Consider the following 20,417-nt stretch of genomic DNA (forward strand, 5'->3'; position numbering starts at 1 on the left):
AGAACAAATCCAGGGAGGCTCTTGTGTATCAAAGAGAACTGTGTATTGAAGAATAATTGTATATTGAGAAAACATCCCAGCCCAGTCCAGATCAAGTCCATAAGTCTGATATTAGCCCATATGTCTGATATCAATCTATAAAGTCCTCTTCAGACTCACACTAAACATGCAATGACGCCAAATGCAGGAGGACCACAGGCCAGTGGGTGGAAAGGTGTGTACAGCCAGTGGCGGTGGAAGCATCTCAGCGCTGGCAGGGTCTCCACGTGGCTCCTCCAGCTCCGAGGCACTAGCGTAGCTCCGCGTGTCTTGTCAGTAGGAATGTCTCACAGGGAGTATCTGTGCTCCTCCTCCGGCAAACTATTTATCTCTGCGACGCCTCCAAATGAGGTCATCAAGCTGCGACCTGACTGACAGGCTAAACTCCGCCCCTTCGCTGTTAAATTGGCACCAAAGTAATTGTCACAAAAAGGGAGAGAATGCAACTCCCCATCTTCAGCAGGATGATGCTTGTGAGCAGAGATCACCCTTGCCTCCACCTTCCAGTGCGTTTACCTTATCCTGACACCGTTCGTCTCTCTCATGGCCCTCTGCTTCTGCTGGGGTTGATCATTCGTTACAGAGGACTCGCAGAATTTACAGACAACATTCAAGAGTGTGGGGCATATTAGGGTAGCTAACAGGTTACAAAATGTTAAGGATACAATTCTTTTGTTCACAGCATCTATTGTCAACCATGCTATCAAGCATGTCCCTCCACTTCCCCGCCACATGATCCTTCCGCCTTTACCCTGCATGGACAAGAGGACAAACTCTCACAGGGCTGATAAACGCCCAAAGGGCTCCACTCTGCAAGCTAGCCTTCTTTCCAATGGCGCTCAGCCTTACTCTCTCTGTGGGTCAGGACCTCTGCCTCACACCTGCAAATCATCTGAGCAAATCATCTGAGCGAGCAGCTGGAGTAGAAGTAGAGGACTGCTTCATCAGGATTGATGGAGGCTCATTAACAAAGCCTTGCAGATGAAGATCAAGGAAGTCAGCCTTCCATTTGAATTACAGCTCAATGTGAGGAAACACGATTCCTCACACCTGACTAGGAACACCATGAAAAACAGAAACAAAAGATTGAAGCTGGAAACTATTTCATTTTACTTGGATCTGCAATCAATGCTCCTGGCAACAGAAGTCAAAAAAATCAAATAATATATCCCATTTGACAAATCTGCTGCCTAAGGCCTCTGTAATAGTCTAAAAAGCACTGATGATTAAGCGCCCCTTTGCCAGACAGGGATTTTGCACAAGCTGCTCTCCTGACTCGTCTTTTGTGTTGATCATCATGAGATTCTCTGTTCGTGTGTGTGAAACCCAGTGGGATGGCCAAAATTGACCAATGCCCTCCATTCATGTTTTATACACCCTCGTTGCACGGCCCCACCCAAGCCTTTGGTGAGCGTTACTAAAATCTATGGATAAAACAGCCATAGTATATCATCTGTCTTCACCCCAAACACACATAATAATTTACCTCAAAACCCTCTGCCAAACAGTGTTTTCTAAATTAAAGGCATCTTTGATTCTATCATATGATAGGTATCTGCTACCCTTGATTTCAATCAAATAAGGCTATGGATTTAAACAGCTGAATCACCTACTGACAAAGTCTTATAATAGAAAGGGTGAACCTTACATGTCATGGGAGTTATAAATTCTTATAGCAAATTTGGTTTCCCTCTAGGAAAACATTTCTTCATTTGTAGCATAGGATCCACAAGTATACTTCAGGGAACCCATGAACTAGAAAACAATTTTTCCGCCTTTGGTATCTTCTGTAATACTTCAAAAAATGGCTTTGTGACAAATATAATGTGTTAAATGTATAACGTATTAAAATGTTAAGACGTTGCCCACTCCCGGTATGATGGACCAGGCACACATCACTCGCACCATACAATTTCAATCAGTGACCACTCGTCGGTGTTACTTGGGTAAAATACACAGAATAATTTTCCTTTGAGAATAACTAAGAGACCCTAAATTATCCTTTCACTGAAAGGTATGTGATTTGGTTTTACTAATCTGCTTAACAAAGCCCAGCTGTGCACTGCCAAAGAAAATAAAGTATACTGAAATGTCCTTCTTAGCTTGTATTTATGTAATTCAACCTAAATGAAAGACGAAAGTGCCCATCCTGGGTGAGCAGACTACTCTTCCAATAAAAACATGAAGCCAGCAAAATTCAAAGGGGCACCGTGACAATGTGAAACTGTGTGGAAAGGACGGCAGGTTTGAAAGGACTTGGGTTTTACTAAATTTTGGATTTACCCCAACACCAGCGTCTTGTCCTTTGAAAAGAAGCCACGCGTGACTGAAAAGATCTCATTGAAAGCATGCATTCTATTTTGTGACTCGGAGCAGAAAAAATTCAAATGAAGCAGCGTTTTTGTCAAATAATGTCACTGACTCCATGAGGAAGGCCATAAATTATGGTAACTCTGCCCTTTGTCCACCACGGAGCGAAACCATCAGAGCTCTCAGTGCAGCCAATACGCTTCCATTAAAACACACTGATTTAGGATCCCCGATGCCTTTGTGGTTCTACATTAGGCTGCAGTCCGCATGGTTGGAAGTTTGAAACCACCAGCAGCTCTGAAGGGGGAAGATTTGGGCCTTCTACTTCTGTAAAGAGTTCTAGTCGCAGAAAACCATTTGGGATATTTTAAAAACTATAGTCAAAATATCAAAACATTTCTGTGACTAAAAATAAACAAAAAAAATCATGATAATCTTTCAGAGATGTTTTCCACAAAACTAGGTCTCCTTCCTTGTTGAAGAACTCAATTTCTATGGACCAAAGGGACTTGTTTCTTCAAATCCTGGTATTAGAGATTCTCCCAACACCCCTGAAAAAACGCATGCTTATCTTTCTGAAATCTTCAATATGAGTAGACTTGAGACCACCACTACACAAAGATGTCCATTAGCTTTAGAGAGAATATACTTAAAGAGATAAACAGAATTACATTTGCCATTTATGAGTGGGGTGATCTTGAACAATTTCTCCTAACTCCTTTGCATATTAAGTGTTCCCATCTATAAAATAACAATACTTTAAAATGCATTCTAAGGATTTAATATTATTATTATGTATAATATATACATGAATGTACTTATATATATATATATTCTACACTATGTAAATTCTAGAAACAGATGTGCCTGATCTCATAAAATGGTTGGTTGCTACTAAACTGCAGGGACCTTTCCAAGTTTTATTGTTCCTTCTTCTAAGGCTTCAAATCCCAAATTTTGTAGCGAGTGGAGAGCTTTTTGCCTTTAAGTTTCATTTTTGTGCTAACTTCCTTTCTGATAAAACTAAGAGGTTCTATTGAATAGAAGACCCCTCTTCCAATATCCAGAGAGTGCTGGTGGCATAGTGGTGACAAATTGGGCTGCAAAGTGCAAGATCGGCAGTTCGAAACCACTGGCCACTCAGCAGGAGAAAGACGGAGTTTCCTACACCCACAGGACCCTGTTCAATTGGGTCACTATGAATCAGCATCAGCTCAATGACAGTCAATGAGTTTCTCAAGATCAGCTATAGCTTCTGGACAAGGCTACAAGTCGAAACCTCTCTCCACTCAGATCAAGGCCCTATTGCCACATTGATAGCTGCTCCTTCAAAGATGATAAGCAAGTTCATCACCAAGCAAGGCAGGGTTTACTGTGAGCTATAGACAGCTGTTTCCTCGGATGAGCAGGGCAGCTCCACCACGGCTTGTCATTATTTTATTCAGTTAGCATCTGACGCCCGCTAGGCCAGCCATTGTCTTCGCATATGGATACTGGGTTATTATAACGTATGCAAGTGCACTATGCCAATGAACACTGACTGTACCGTAGTGAGCGTTTGCAGGTAATTCATCACTCCATCTGCAGATTTCACTACTTACCATTTGTCTATTGTGCAATTCTATTATTTTTAACTCACACTCACCCAGTGTCTTATAATTCACCACTTTAAAATGTATCAGCTACGTAAAGTTCACAAAATTATATATGGTAAGTAGCACAGATATTATAACTTCCATGTTCTAATGTTAACTAGTAAAAGTCGTTTGGCTAGTACCCTGGTAAAGAAATTACATTTGGGTCTCATGGTTTAAGTGTCATGCCTGTCACATTGCTATGCTATCTCCCAGTGTCACTGTTGTATTTTGTCTACCTAGTGAAAATTCACTACCATTAGGTGGATTCTTACTCGCGGTGACCTTACATAGGATTTCGGAGGCTGTAAATCTCCACAGGAGCAGATTGCCTGAGCTGTCTCCTAAGTCAGTAATTGATGTAGTGTCAAAAGAAAGCATCAGCGTTTATATGTATCAAACCAAGTTTTTACAGAAAATCAAGCTGTGCCAAGAAAGAATTCAATTTGTAATGACAACCTTGCACACCATATGAAAGCAAAAGTGTAAAAACAAGTGATTCTAACACAATACATGGCAATGATAGGAAACATAATAAAAATGTATATAAGAAAATAAAACCTGGGTGCGATTTTGAACGTGCTGGATATTTAGTGATTCTTTTGAGTAGAAGAGAGACAAGAAAGTGTTTATGCTTTTAGGCTATCTCTGGACCTTCTTGTGCAAGTTAGACTGAAAGGCAGAGGCAACAGAAAGACTCGTTAGTGGTCTGCTACAAGTCCAGGAGCGAGGTGAATGAGTCTGGAGCAGAGTGAGAGCTCGTAGGTTCTGAGGCATGGTGTCTAGAAGTGAGGATCCTTTAAGGGGATCGCTGACAGAACTTAATGATGGAATAGATACAGAGGCCAACAAGACAGAAATCAACAATAACTTGGGGTTTGGACCTGAGAAATAGGTGAATGGAAACATTGAGGGCAATGCAAATAGAGGAGGGACAGAGGAGGTTTGGATGGGGAACATCAAGAATTTTCTTTTTCTTTTTTTTTTTTAACATTTTATAAGGGGCTCATACAACTCTTATCACAATCCATACATATACATACATCAATTGTATAAACCACATCTGTACATTCTTTGCCCTAATCATTTTGTTTTTCTCCTCTTTTCTTTTTTTACATTTTATTAGGGGCTCATAAAACTTTTATCACAATCCAACATATACATACATCAATTGCATCAAGAATTTTCATTGGCTATATGAACACGAGGTCATCCGCGTGAGCCATCCAGGAGGCAATTGGACATGTGAACCTGAAATGTATAAGTTATTTTAATAACTCAAAAATAAATCCAGAATAATAATTTATAATATATCAAGGAGTCACGAGGGGGCGGGGAGCAAAAGGGGAGCTGATACCAAGGACTCAATAGAAAGTAACTGCCTAGAAAGGAAGGATGGCAGCATATGTACAAATATGCTGATACAGCGATGTACGGATTGTAATGAGTGTTGTAAGAGCTCTCAATAAAATGATTTTTTTATTTTTAAAAAGCAAAATTAAATGAAAAAGAATGGTGATGTTAGCTCACAATGCACATAAATTATACTAGACGTAAAAAATATCCATCTATTAAGCATAAGCATAACTGTGTTAACCCATGTTATAAAAGTATTTCAGATCACCTCTGGTTTAGTTATTTACTAGTTCATATCTCTTTTGTGTTTCTATAAGATATGATAATACCAAATGGAAATGAAGCTAACGATACTCTATTAAAATTATATAATATGCTTTTTAACTTGTGCTGAGCTTAACAAATAACAGCAAGTCTAAAGATTTGATTTATCTTTTTATTGACACCTGTGACTTCAGTTCATAGGTACCTCTGGAGCATTGCCACTATCAGCAACAGCCCCAAAGGACATTAAATTATAGCATTTGTAGGGTTAGGGTTAGGGTCAGGGTCAGGGTCAGGAAAAAAATTATAGCATTTGTTTTACTATTTATTATTAGCAAGATTAATAAATGTGTTGCATATGGGTGTTGTTCCAACAGAACAAATTTTACAGATTGTTTGCACACGCAAAAATAACCCACTCTTTCCATTTTCAGAGTCGCGTGGGTAATCGTTTCTAGATCTTACGTGGCTTCTGAATAGCTGGGATTTCCTCCCCTTTGCATAGAAGCCATCCAAGCTGAGCTGTGCCAGCGCTGCTTCGGTGGTGGTTGTGTTACACTGGGCTTTGTTGCAACATTTCAGAAAGACTTGTACCAGGTAAAATACAAATCGCAATGCTCTCCAAAAAAATAAACAAACCCCGAATGACCGAGTCCTTTAAGTCTCTCACCCTGCAGCAGCGAGAGTGAGATCACTGAGTTCCACAGAGTCCTCGTGGGCGTAGCAGCTCTCCTAGCAAGGTCACTAAGTGTCCCTCTGGTGATAATTTAGCTTTCTATGTCGTGCTGGTAAAATGGGAATTTTCCCACTGAGAATTGTTACATTTTGTATTGAAATACAAAAATAAGAAAAGATCCGATCATTTAAATGAGACTCCAAGAAGCACAAACAAGTAACAAGATTCGGAAGCAACAAAGCCAAAGGAAAAGCTTTAAAGAAGGCTGAGGAGCATGGAGGGAATCAGCCTCAACAGCACTAGGTAAAACGAGCCACGCTCAGTATTTGGCAGCCTAAGACAACCTTACGTTTGCTATTATCACACTCTCCTTGTTTTCTGCTGTCTTTTATTTTATTTTATAATTGTTGTTGGGGGGGTGGGTTGGGGTTTTTCCTTATATTAAATCCAGGATAAGTAAAACTATAAAGGCAGGAACTGGATTAATCGTTTTTGGTGTTGTGACACGGGAGGTAGAGGAGAGCTTGGGAGGTAAAGGCAATGGCACAAGACTGAAGGAAAGGCTCTAAAATTGACTGTGGTGCTGGCTACATGACTCCTGTAAATACGTTTAAACCATCAAAATATACGGCATGGGAATGATCAGTCAGAAAAGCTGGAAAAATACTGAAATATATTCAAAATAATAAACACTACAGTGATTGAAGGGCTGATAGTGGTGATAGAGAGAGCAACAGTGATGCACAGAAGGAAAAAAAGATCAAATTAAATAGCCTTAGTCCAAAGAAAGCCTTCCCTCACCCCCTCCAGAGATAGGCACTTAACGCATAACGCGTGTTCTTCTGGGCGAACAGCTCTCTCCCTGCACTCGGTGGGTCCTTGACAGTATGCGGGCTCATGGAAAAGGTAAGCCAAATGGTGCAGTACAACCTAACAACAAGCTAGGCTATCATTAATTCTAGGGCCAAATACTAGGGCCAAACTATTTTTTTCAAATGCGTACCATGCTACGGACTTTACATACATGTATATACATTTTATATACATTCCCTCATTTACTCCTCAGGCCACTCCAGGAGCTAAGTCATCCCACGGTCACTGCTACGGCAAGAGTTGCTGAGAAATTAATCGTCCAAGTGGTGTATTCAGGAGCCAAACCACAGACCCATGCAGGCAGGTCTCTTGGCCACTCAAAGCACTCCAACTTGAACAAGCTTACCGGAGGAAAATAAGAGGAAAGGAAGAAGAGGTTTGGATTCTTATAAGCAAATTGTGTTTCCACGGACTAGTGCGATGGCTGTTTCAGGGCCCAGAGCGGGAAGCAGATCGGGAAGGCAGCGGGACGGTCACTCCCCTCTGCTTTTCACGGTGCTGTCTCTGCTGCTGTCTGCAGTGTGGCTTCCTCCTCGTGGTGGGGAGCACCAGTGCTGCCAGCTGCCAGCTCACAGCTCCTACTTCACCATCAAAACGAGATGGCTTCTTCCCAACTTGGACCAGTTATCTGGCCCAGGGGGAGCACCTCGATGGACCCAGCTCTTTTTAAGTCTCTGATTGAGCAAGACTAGCACAAACAGGGGGTATTAAGACCACCATCAACTGTGTGCACTACACTATCCCCCCAAAATAAAACTGTTCCCCGTAAAGGCCGAGGGAAAAGGCAAAGCATCAAAGGATGGAAAAGGGAATGAAGGAATCTTGGCACATAACCTCAGAAGCTTAGTCTCACAACGTGCTTTAGAGGCGAATGTGCTACTGGTTTGCCTGTCCAAGGTGATGCCAGAGGCCTAAGAAATAAAACTCAGATGATTCACATATCTCAGACTCCAACTGTTCTGCACTTGGGAAGCACTATCTCCATACATAAGATCATTTTCTTCCTCAAATAAGATATGGAATTCTGAATGGTTTGGGATCATAGTCCCTTTTATGAACTTGAGTAAACTACATGGCATTAGCCCAGCGGTTCTCAACGTGTTGTCACAACCAATTTGGGGGTCAAACGACCCTTTCACAGGGTTGCTCAATTCATAACAGTAGCAAAATGACAGTTGCAAAGTAGCACCGAAAATAGTTTTATGGTTGGGGGGTCACAACCACACCAGAAACTGTATGAAAGGGCCGCAGCATTAGGAAAGTTGAGAACCACTGCATGAGGCAAACGCTGTCTTACCTTGCAAACACGCTCCTGCCTGCCAGCTGACCCCTGTTATAATCATCAATAGCAGGCACCTGAGAGAGACTACAATACAGGAGAAGGGAGAGCCAAAATAAGCTCCTTTCCTGTAGCTTTCCTATCTCAACCTAGCATTGACAGTTGGTTCCAGAAGCTGTAGTTGATTCCAGTGCGACTAGAGTCCAATATTCTCAGAACCAGCTTCTTGTAGACCAGCACTGTGTAGTTGATACCCCTCTGTGGCAGTTAGATGTAAGCAGTCAATTTGCCCTTGTGTAGGGGTGTAGTCCGAGCTGCCAATCAAATCATAACCTGATGAGGCCTCCCTCTTGGCAGGTGTGGCCTTTTTATACGACAGACACTTGAGGCCACTCCCTTCCCTTTCTCCCCTTGCCCTTCCTGACTGCTGGGACTCTGTGCTGGCTGGACCTGAGAGCTGGGGAGGGGCGGGGGGAATGCTGTGTGTTCCACTGGCCTGGTAGGGAGTGATCAAGGGCAATGTAACTGAGAGGAATTCCTGAAACCCAAACGAAAGCTGACCATGATAGTGGGACAAGAGGAAAGTAAAAGGAAACAGAGGAAAGAATGAACTAGGAGGCAAAGGGCATTTATAGAGGTCTAAACATGAGCATGTACATATGTAAATAGATTTATATATGATTGGGAAATAGATCTATGTGCATATATTTATAGGTTTAGTCTTAAGGTGGCAGATGAACATTGGGCCTCCACTTAAGTACTCCCTCAGTGCAAGGACACTTTGTTCTATTAAGCAGATATTCTATGATACTCACCTTCCCAACACGATCTGAGGACAAAAGTGTACATAAGCAAATGTGGTGAAGAAAGCTGATGGTGCCCGGCTATCAAAAGATATAGCATCTGGGGTCTTAAAGGCTTGAAGGTAAACAAGAGGCCGTGTAGCCCAGAAGCAACAGAGCCCACACAGAAGAAGCACACCAGTCTGTGCTATCACAAAGTGTAGATGGGATCAGGTGGCAGACATCAGAGACCTCCTTGTTTCTTATGCACATGTGAGTGTAACTGATCTCATCTCTCCAGACTACCCAGGCTAACACATCCTCCCAAGAGCTCTGAGTTCCAGCGACAGATGCGGCTCCTTCTGAGACATCTGCATTTCAGGTGTGTGGGTCCCCACCCATAAATGTCTAAATTGTAGTTATGTTAGCCTGTTCCTTTGTTTCTTCAATTCTAAGGGCAGAAACTGCCTTCTGCAACTGCCGCCTTGCTGGTGGTCCTGCTGGGGAAGCACTGAACTGCTAACTCTAAGTCGGCATTTCAAACCCACAAGCCGCTCTGCAGGAGAAAGAGAGGCTCTCAGAGGCTATCTGCTCCCCCCAAAGAGTTACAGCCTTGGAACCCCTATATCGGATCACTGTGAATAGTAATTTACTTAATGACAGTAGGTGAGTGGTGTGTTGACTTTTTATTTTTTATTATCCAGTAATACTTTCACACCTAGTTACAATTTATGTCAAATTTTCCCTGTTAAAATAAAATTATGTTGTTTATCTCCTAAAAAGGCAGCTTTGGCCATATTCCCAGAAATATATGCATACAAGGAAGCTTCAAAAAGTTTGTAGAAACCTTAAATTGAATATCCTGGAACTTTTCCATGAACTTTTTGAAGTGCCACACATTATATTCATATGCTTCAATTTGCATAAAGTTTTAATGTGTTCATTGATCCGCTAAAATTCATCTGCAGCCACTTAATGGAATTCATGGACCCTAGATTAATGATCTTGGGATCTGATGGAGGACATGCCAAATAATGGGTCTTTGAAAATGATTTTGAAAAGCCCTGGGTTCCAGGCTATTACTCACTAACAAACCCAAACGGTTTTATAAGTAAATGGATTTACCTGCGCAGTGTACTCTGTTTCCTGAAGGGTGGCCTTGGCATTTCAAAGTGAGGTATCACATTGAAAACTGTATGCTCACTAGTGAAATGCAGTTAGCAAACCCTGATCCTGAAGGAGAATTTCAGTCTCGAGAAAACTAATTTTTTACCATACTCTATTCTACAAATCGTTTTAGAGAACTTATTTTCTTAAGTCCATTATTATGTTTTTCAACTTTTATCTTGGCAGGTCCCAATGAATCAAGCTCCCTTGGGTTAAAGTCAACTCAAGTAAAAGTGAAATATTAAGATCTAAAAAATTGTGGACTGGAATCATGTAAGCAGGAGTGTCCTCTTGTGTATCCAAACAACAACAATCTCTAAGATGAAATGCAAGATGCCCAGCAAAGTGGGCGAGAAGCTCTCTTGAGGCACAGAAAGAATTTTTAGAGCAGCTATTTACAGCTACATTTATCTCATGCTTTAAAATGTTCTATATTTATGCATGTTTTATAAAATAATCTGTTAGTTTATTGACACTTATACATATTTTATTAAAAATCAAAATACTATTCTTAGAGTACCTGCTCAAAGTTTTTATTTTTATATATATTTTAAATAGGTGTCTGCTCTCCAAGCACTGTGGGGGCAGTCCTCTAATAAGGAGACCTAGTGGCACTGTTGGGTAAGTGTTGGACTGCTGAAGGCAGAGTTAGTCCTTCAAACCCACCAGAGACTCTGCAGGCAAAAGATCAGGCTGTCTGCTCCTCTCAAAAAGCCTGCGTTGAGTTGCTATATATTGGTTTGAAGACAGTGAGTTTTCTCTTAAGGATAAAAAAAATGGTAGTTTGGATCAAAGATCAGAAAACCTTAGTCCTAGACCAAGTTCAACCCATGGCTTATTTCTGTTTGACTCTCCAGTGCTAAGAAATAAAAATCAACAGAGGAGTAGAAAAAAAAGGAAAGCGTGGCAGATAGTATATAGCTAACACAGCCTAAAATATTCACTATTATGGCCTGGTTCTTTACAGGTAATATTTGCTGACGTCGGCTGTGTAGTAAGCTCAACTCCAAAATTATTGAAAAAGTACAGGTGCCCCCTTTCCAGTTGTTAATAAAAATAGCCAATTGAAAGGGGCGATGGATACCGGCTCATAGGTTGGTGTTTGTGCTCCAGAGAAAACCACTGAAATAGATATTCCTGAACTGAACAGATTAATTCACAAACTAGGCTACCTGGAATGACTGGATACCCAGCTGACCAATTCTTGATAATGTAAAGATGGAAACAGAAGCTTAAAGCCAAAATGCTGAGAGTCAATTCATTGAAGATGCCCCTTAGTACCTGTTAATGAATAAGAGGAAATTAATTAAAATATAAAGTAATTAGGCTACCTATGGTAGGGGCAATAAGGTTCTCCAGTAGGCCTATTAAATGTGATGTGTTAATTTCTTTCCATTTTAGAGTTCACGAACTCTGCTGTTCACAAAGTCTGGAAATCTGGGAGCTGGGAATATAGCTGTCTTTGGACCACTGGATCAAATAGAATTAACCTTTTGAAATATAAGAATAACTGCCTAATAAAGAGGATACACCAACTAAAATCTGTGACTGCCAGGACTGAAAATGTATGGTTCACTGAAGTACCAACGTGGAACATATGCAGCTTGCACACAGGGATCATGTTTGTGCCAGAGAGCACCGGTCAGCTAGGAAGTCTCCATTTGCCCTTTCTCACCAGCAAACCACGTTTCCTTTGGGGTCTTCGTTTTTAAGGCAGTTCCGGCTCATGGCAACCACAGAGGACAGAGTAGAAGCTGCCCTATAGGATTGCCGAAGCTTTACCCGAAGCAAACCAAACTCGCTGCCATGGCGTCAATGCTGACTCATAATGACTCCCTATGGGTTTCAAGACCGAAACGGTTAACGGAGTAGAAAGCACAGTCTTTTTCCCAAGGAACTGCTGGTAGTTTTGAACTGCCGACCATGTGGATGGCAAGTCAATGCATAACTAACTATAGGGTTTCCAAAGCTAGAGTTTTTTACAAAAGCAGGCTGCTGCAACTTTCTCCCCAGAGCAATTGATGATTTAACTGTGGACCTCTCAGTCAGCAACCAAGCACTTAACCATTGGGATCCCTGGGCAAAGAATATCTAACTACAATTTCCAATCTTCCAAACTTCCTTTTCAATTAAGATCGGTGACAAAATGCCGTGAGGACCACGTCAGACCTACTCCATCTTCTGCACAGAGAAAGGGAATCCAAGGCCGCACTTGCCCAAGGCATGTTGCCCGCAGGCAGAGGTTGGACATGCCTCCACCCTCCATCCTCTTCCGACACCAAACCACTCACCCCAAAGCACCCTACTTCTCCGCGGGGCCTGATCATCCATTGTAATGGCGACATAGACTCCCAGAATATACTCACAGTCCTGGGCGTTTGTTAGGGAAGTTGACAAACCAAATAGAGAAAGCATTTAGGATCCTGTCTTTTGTCCACAGCAGTGCCTATTGCCGGCCAACAACCACGCTACCTCTGGTGTCGGCCTCTTCACCACATGATCTCTTGGCCTCTGCTTTCTTCTATGGGTTCGAAAGCCAATTACTCTTCCTCAGGCTCCCAATGCAGTTCCTCTGTTCTATCTTCTGGTCTTGTTGCTGTGGCCTCTGGTGGCTACTTCTGCCACTTCAGGCGAGGATCTTGCAGTTGTTGCACTGCTGGCTCCATTTTCTTAATGGTAAGGGGTTCCTCTCTGTTCCTCCTTCTACGATGGCTCTCTTCCATACAGAGGGACGGCTAACCCGACCAAACGCCAAGTTAGAGGCCTCAAGTCCCACCCAATCAGTTGGTGGAAGTTACAGAGAAATGGGAGAAGCCCGGTATTGTAGTGGTTACTCATTGGGCCGTGATATGCATGGTCGGCAGTTCAAAACCACCAGCCGCTCTGTGGGAGAAAGACTGGGCTTTCTTCTCCCATAAAGAGGTACAGTATGGAAATCCGCAGAGTGTCGCTATGAGTCAGCATTGGATGGAAATGAGTTTGATTTTTTTGGTCATAGGGAAATGGAGAGAAGAGCCATAAGTAAATCATTTCACTTTACCACAACTGGCTATGTAACCCAGAACTTGACAGTGTGTACCATGATGACGTCCCTGAGAAGGGCATTCTCAAGAATAAAATGCAAAGCCTGAAGGTGGAATACAGATTTTAACCCAAAGGAATGGCAAAACTGTGCCTAAGGCAGGCATAGCAGCACGTACATGAACCCGTTCTGGGCTGTCTCTACCTGGCCTTGCTATATGAGAAGAGCAAACTCATTATTTTTAAGGTAATGCTGATCTAGCTAATATTGGTCAATTATTCTGTTACCTTGAGCCTAATGCAGCCTTACCTTTAATTATTGTTGTTCCCAGGTGCCAAGGAGTCAATCCCAATTTATAGGGACCCAATGAAACAGGTAGAGCTACCCTATGGGGTTTTCTTAGCTGTAGTCTTTACGGAAGCGGGTCACCAGACTTTTCTTCAGTGGTGCTGGAGGGTAGGTTCAAAACATCAACCTTTCATTTAGGAGCCAAGCATTAAACCATTTGCACCTGCAACTCTGCTCTTTAACCATTATAATGCGGTGCGAGTGGGAGAAGGAAGCCGTGGGTCAGTGGTAGAATTTTTGCTTTAGATGCAGAAGCCCTGAGTTAGAATTCCAGCCAATGTACCGAGGTACAACCACCACCCAGCCACCACTCATATGTCAGTGGAGGCTATTGGGTTGCTGTGACGGGAAGCAGATCCATGCTGAGCTCTCAGGTGAGGACAAACTAGGGAGAAAGGCCTAGTGATCTGCTTCCCAGAATCAGCCAATAGAAACCCTGAGAAGCAAAATAATCCCATGCAGTTGCCAAGAATCAAGGCAGCTAAAAACAACAACTATTGTTTGTCCAAAGCATTGTACAAATGCACTAACTTACTGTTTGGCGGCAGCTCTACTAGGAAAATATTCCTCCCCAGCTTCCAGAGAGGTCAAATAATTTTCCCAAGATGACCCACCTGGTAAATAGTAGAACTCAACTTCAGCTTCAGGTCTGATGGACTCTATTGCTTCTCCCATGATGCTATCATAAAGCAAGTGATCATACCAAGGGTAATCAATCATAAACATGCTCTTCTGTGAAGGTTAGAAATGCACGATAAATGAAAAATCGTGGATTATTCTGTTCAAACGCTAGTTTAGAAAATGATTTAATGGGCGACTTCTCATCACAGTAATCCCAGCCTCAGGGAATGTACAAAGAGGATAAGAACAGAGAATAAATTCATAGAGTCGATGGCTTTTTTCATTGGACAAAGGCCAAGCCCAGTATGTGACTGGAATGGAGGACCATTCGTTCTGGGTTGTTTCTCTATCGTGTCCACATGGTCTGAGCTTTCTGAGCAAAGGCCACTGACCATTTTGTCAAAGATGTTTGCTTAGCAGACAAACAGATAGTGTCACCTCTTGTCAGAGAGATTTGTTTACATTCTCAGATAATAAAATCTCCCTTAATAAAGCCTCTCTCCTGTTTCCAAAGGAGATTTGATTATATTCTCAGGTAATAAAGGTAATGTCTTTCTTGAGGGTAAAGATTGGGCAGGTTTACCAGCTGTCCCTTACAAGAGTCTTTCCTACACACAGTGTTCTTCAGCTGTGGCACATCCCCCTGTAAGCAGTGTTAACCTGGATCACTAGCTTGGGCCTTAGGAGGGAGGGACAATGGGACTGTTGTCAACTTTGAGCTCACACAGAAACTGCCTAGTTCCATCTGGGCTTGAAGGAGGTGGCAAATCAAAGGGGGTACTTGCAGCCACTGAAGCCTAGGATCTGTTTGACCATGAAAATAGACAGGAGGTTTTCGGGTAATCCAGTAAGATTCCTCTTTTTAGCCCAACAGGATGGTCATGAAAGAATCAAGAACCTGCCATTCAGGGGTTTTATACTATTATTTGTTTGCTTGATAGGTTATCTCCAACCTTTTGGCATTTTCTGCATTCTTAAATAATATAATTTTGGTCACATATTTAAAGACTATCATCAAAATCAATCACTAACAATAGCATGCCAGTCTATTTATTACAATATGATGAGAATATCACAGTAATTATAGCCATTGCGGAGCTTACATAAATGCTTCCCTTCTACAGCGTCATTCAGGCCCTGGTCGCCTTTCTGCACCGCGTGGCTATTTGAACACAGTTGTCTCCTTCCCTGACTAATCGTTTTGTACCCTCGGAGGGCACAGATCCCAAGTGTTCCTACAAACACGTGCTTTCTTTAATGGCAGTTTTATATTAAATAATCTGCATCACACAAGCCATTCGTTTATCCACATTACATTCCACTGACATCTGAGTGACAGTACTGACTGGCAGCTAAGACCAAAATGTTACACTTTGGCATCATGTAATTTGGTGAAAGCCTATAGTGCACCTCTGTATCCCAGCACACTGCAGGAGAACCACTGTTCGGGCGACCCTGGACTGCACCGTATATTCCAAGCACAGAGTGGTAGAATGTCTTTAATGGTCCCTGCCAATAGAGATGCAATATATTTCAAAAATAGGATGCATGATTGGAGAATGGGGGTGTGTGAACCTACTATGGGGTTTTACTCAATCATGCACAGGCGTTGTGGGTCTTATAGGACCAAAGGCGAGAGCAGAATCCTTCAGCCCTCAGTCCTGGATCATCAGACTTCAGTGATCACTGCCGAGATTCTCATTGTCCAGGCTGAGAATATCGCTTCTTCATGTCTCACTCTCGGCTGACTTCAGGCCACAGCAGGGGGACTTAAACATGGCTACCAGGGTGAGCCATACAACTGTCTGCTATGAGGACTTGCCACATGGTCAGAAAGTTGGTTTCCTGGAGAACTGTCCCGGAACACACCAGCTGTCACTCACCAGCTTCTCTGCCCCTCCTTGCCAAAAGATCGTCCCTCTTCCCTCTTCTCTCTTCCTTTCCCTCCCTCTACTTATGTTTTTCTTGGACAACTTGTATTACCTCTATTACAACAACTTACAATTATATGGTTCTCATTTGGTGGCAGGCTTGGCTTGAGTTGCATTACCCTATTCATGCCTTTAATCCTTCACCAAGCATGATTCATGAGGCCCCCTATTCTCCTGCCCACTCACAGTTGAGGAGACTGAGACACAGAGAGGGGACTTTATCCAAGGTCACCCAGCTGGAAAAACCAGCTCCTCACCAGTTTGGAACTTTCGCAAAGATAGAAGGAGCCCCTGGCCTCAGGAGGCTTCCGCATTCAACTGGTCTGTTTCAACATGCTATCATAATTACTTGGGAGGCTTCCTCATACACTGGTAACCACAGGCCAAAGCAGAACAATATGCTTCCCACCCTCTTGATTTGGTTTTGTATACCATAAATTCACATCAACTCTACTCTAAATACCATTCTAAAGTCACACAGAGTTGGAAGTTGCCTACAGTGAGTGTGTGTGTGTGTGTGTGTGTGTGTGTTACTTTAGGGATGGTTTGTGCTTTGAATAATATTTCTAATCACAAGAGGTAGAACTTGATTGTTCAAAAGCAAAAACATTGACCTTTCTGAATTTATTACTCAGTCATACCTGCATGTTGAACAACTGGATAGCACTCCTGTCATGGTGAGCTCTGCCAAAATTAATTTGGTAGCTTTTGTAGAAAGCAGGGTCAAGCATCTTTATATCACAGATCCTCAACCCTGACCCCAAGGTTTCAGATCCACAGTCCACAGGAAATTTCAAATAACATTCAAGCGAAAAGCAATCTTCTGGACTCTCGGAAAGCACTTCTTTGCCAGTTCCTGCTCTTCTGGGACAGAAAGAAGCTTGAGATGATGGAGGGAGTCTGCCTCTGTCCCTCTCCATCTTCTCTCCTTCTGTTTCTGGGCTTTAGGGGGTGTGCCTGTGTTTACAACAAACCAATAAAAATTTTTAAGTTGAGACCAAATCAGTGCATGCTTACCTATATTTATAGAAATTCTGACTGTATAATTTCTGGAAAATCTGGAACTAGTTCCTATTCAAATGATTGCCGAGAAAAGGCAAGACTTGTTTTCCCCGACAATTGTGATCACCCAGTATGATCAGTTATGAAAAATGATATAAATTTAGTGTGTTGTATTTTTCTTCTTCTTGATAGTAACTACTAAAAGCAGCCTTCATTTTTAAAGGAGAGAGGTGTAATGCCTGGCGGATATTTCAGGAGAGAAAGACAAAAACAAAACAAAACACAGAACAATTGATTCACTCTATCAAAGCCTGTCATGTAACGGCTGAATCCTGGCACCACCGTCAACAAACAACAAACGTGCCAACGACAGCAAGATGCATGGGAGAGATACAGCGCAGCTGAAGCACCCACTTGAACAGATGAAGAGAGCGCGGGCAGACCGCTTTGAGAAGGTGGACACTGAGAGGTGTGGAGCAGCATTTCCACACAGGGTAGTAATTGAGAATGTCGGTCTTATTCCAGACTTTCTGAGAGAGGGCAGCTGCGACATGTCTTTTGACATTGCCACTTGGAACCAAGTCATCTTTCTCATTAGGCTCCTTAAATGCCAGCTGGCCACGCTGAGAAATCTTCTGCAACACATAGAAGTATTTCAGTGCTCCCCCTAAGAAAGGTGTAGTGAAAAGCTAAACAAAGACAGTGCTAACACATTGCAAAACAAGCCCCCTACTGGCCCACAGGCCGTTGATGTCGCAACTTCTGGTCACTAAATCTAAAAACCAAAGTGCGCATTATAGGAGGTTTCAGCAGTTTTTCACTTTTATCATTGCTGGAAGAATTATTCATGTGCTGAGGCTAACCATGAACTCAAATAATCTCTGAGTGTAATTTTAAAATTCAAACCAAGTATTTGGTGACTGGCCTCTCAGTTCCCAGATGTAGGGCAGCCAGAAGATGCTTCCATCCATCTCTCATCTATTGCCATATATTGACCAGGAAGCTTCTCAGGAAAAAATACTCAGAGCAGAGTTTTGAGAACTTCTTAGGCCAGAAAGATGACTCATGACATAGGCCCTTAGTCCAGCGAAACCTCTTTAGACCTTTCCTCTGACTATACTAGGTAAGGGATGAGAGAAGAGGGGTAAAAACATGCTGAGACTCAAGATTACGGAAGGTTGAAATGATTGCTGGCAATATAGCCACTAAGGGAGAGAGGCAAGAAAATACTAGCAAACAAGCGGCCATCTAAGTGAGACGTAACTAAATCCACATGGAAGAAGCACACCAACATCTGTGATCCAAGGATTTTACGTTATATAATCCAAATCTGAAGGAGGGAATAGTATGAGAGCTTAAATTGTGAGATTCTAGTGTGCACAAGGCGATGGATGACAGTGGAAGCCCAAAATAAAATGTCAGGATCTTACTCAAGGACTAAGCCTCTGGTGATTTCCCCTAGCCATAATCGAGGGATGGGGATAACCTGGTTATCAGAGAGAGAGTATTGGAGAAATGACTGTAGTAGATTAAAAAGATAAATATGACATTAACAGTTAAAACCTTGACATTGATCTCCCCTCTGATACACTTTGGGACTTGTTCTGGTTTTAGTATTTTTCTGGGTTTTGTTTTGTTTTTATTATTTGGGTTTATCTGCTGAAATTTGTCATTATGGGTAGCCTTCTTAAATCTTTGTTATGTTTTCTAGTATGTGAAACCCAGGATAAAGGAACCTATAGAGACAACAACTAGAATTAGGGTTACTTGGTGTATGTTTGTAGAAGTGGGGGAGGGACCGGGGGAACTGTTATCAAGGAGTTAAATAAGGAAGAAAATGTTTTGAAACCGATTTTGGCAGCAATTATACAATACTCCATGGTGATTGAACTATAGAATTGGTATGATGTCTGGATTAGCTTTTAATAAAATGGTTTAAAAAATAAGAGTAGATTTATAGAGATTTCCATAAATAGGCTACATTCTAGGTTATGAGGCATGAAAAGGATGAATTATTGTAGTAAACATGTGAAGTTTTCAACAAAAAAGGGGGAACTTCTATCAATGCCACTCGCACTTTAATTGATCCTTGGTAGTGCAGGGAGTGAAGCACCAGGCTGAGAACGGAATGGTTGGTGGTTGGTACCCACCAGCCTCTCCATGGGAGAAAGATGGGACAGTGAGGTGCCTCATCTTTGAGATGATAGCCCAGAACATATGGAAAAATCCTGCCCTGCTCAATAGGGTCAGGATGACTCTACATTGGTGGGGAGGGGGGTGTAGGAGGGTTGATTTGGGTTTCATTAATTAGAAGTGCCCAGAGAGGAAATTTGACCAGATCATTTCCAACTTAGTTGAGATGGCAATCAACCTTGGAAGTGAGTACCACTGGTATGCAGCCTCATATCAGGGGGTCTCTAAACCCAGTCTGGAACTTACAGCCAGGCTAAGGCGATGCAAAATCTCTGAGAGTAGCAGTTCTCAAACTCTGGCGTATGGTTCCCCTAAGAACCTTAGAAGTTCTTTCAGAGGGATAATGCACTCAAAGCCATTCCCATCGTGCTAGGAAGGAGCTGAGCGCTGAGCTAATGTGCTGATGGTCCAATACCACTAGTGAGGGAACCTTCTGGAGCCTGAGCTGAAAATCAGTTCTGACATTCTCCTGCGTTGGGGAGGAGCCCTCGGAGGAGGCGGGGTTGGCAGCAGGGGATCTTATCTCTTATTAAATATAAACTCTTAGGTCCATTTCAAAGACTATTTCAAGTGCATAATGTATATAAAATGTTCATACAGTCCTTCTGCTGCATACCAACATACCGTGGCTGCCTCCAGGAAAGCACATATTGTCTAGCTGCCATGCCATGTCAGTCGATCCAGTCTGCACCTGCTGAACTGGATGCTCTTCTATCTCCGTTAGACATCATTGTCATTGGCCCGTTTTCAGATGCTGCAATGACTAATTTGCGATTTTTAAAAAATAACAGCTTTATTGAGAAATGATTCAAATTCCTCCTTATATATTTAAAGTTTACAATCCAATAGTTTGGATATATTTATAGAGTTATAGAATCATCACCACAATCACCTTTAAAATATGTTTATCCCTTAAAAAA

The sequence above is a fragment of the Tenrec ecaudatus genome, chromosome 7 (assembly GCF_050624435.1).
Source record: "Tenrec ecaudatus isolate mTenEca1 chromosome 7, mTenEca1.hap1, whole genome shotgun sequence".
NCBI lineage: Eukaryota > Metazoa > Chordata > Mammalia > Afrosoricida > Tenrecidae > Tenrec > Tenrec ecaudatus.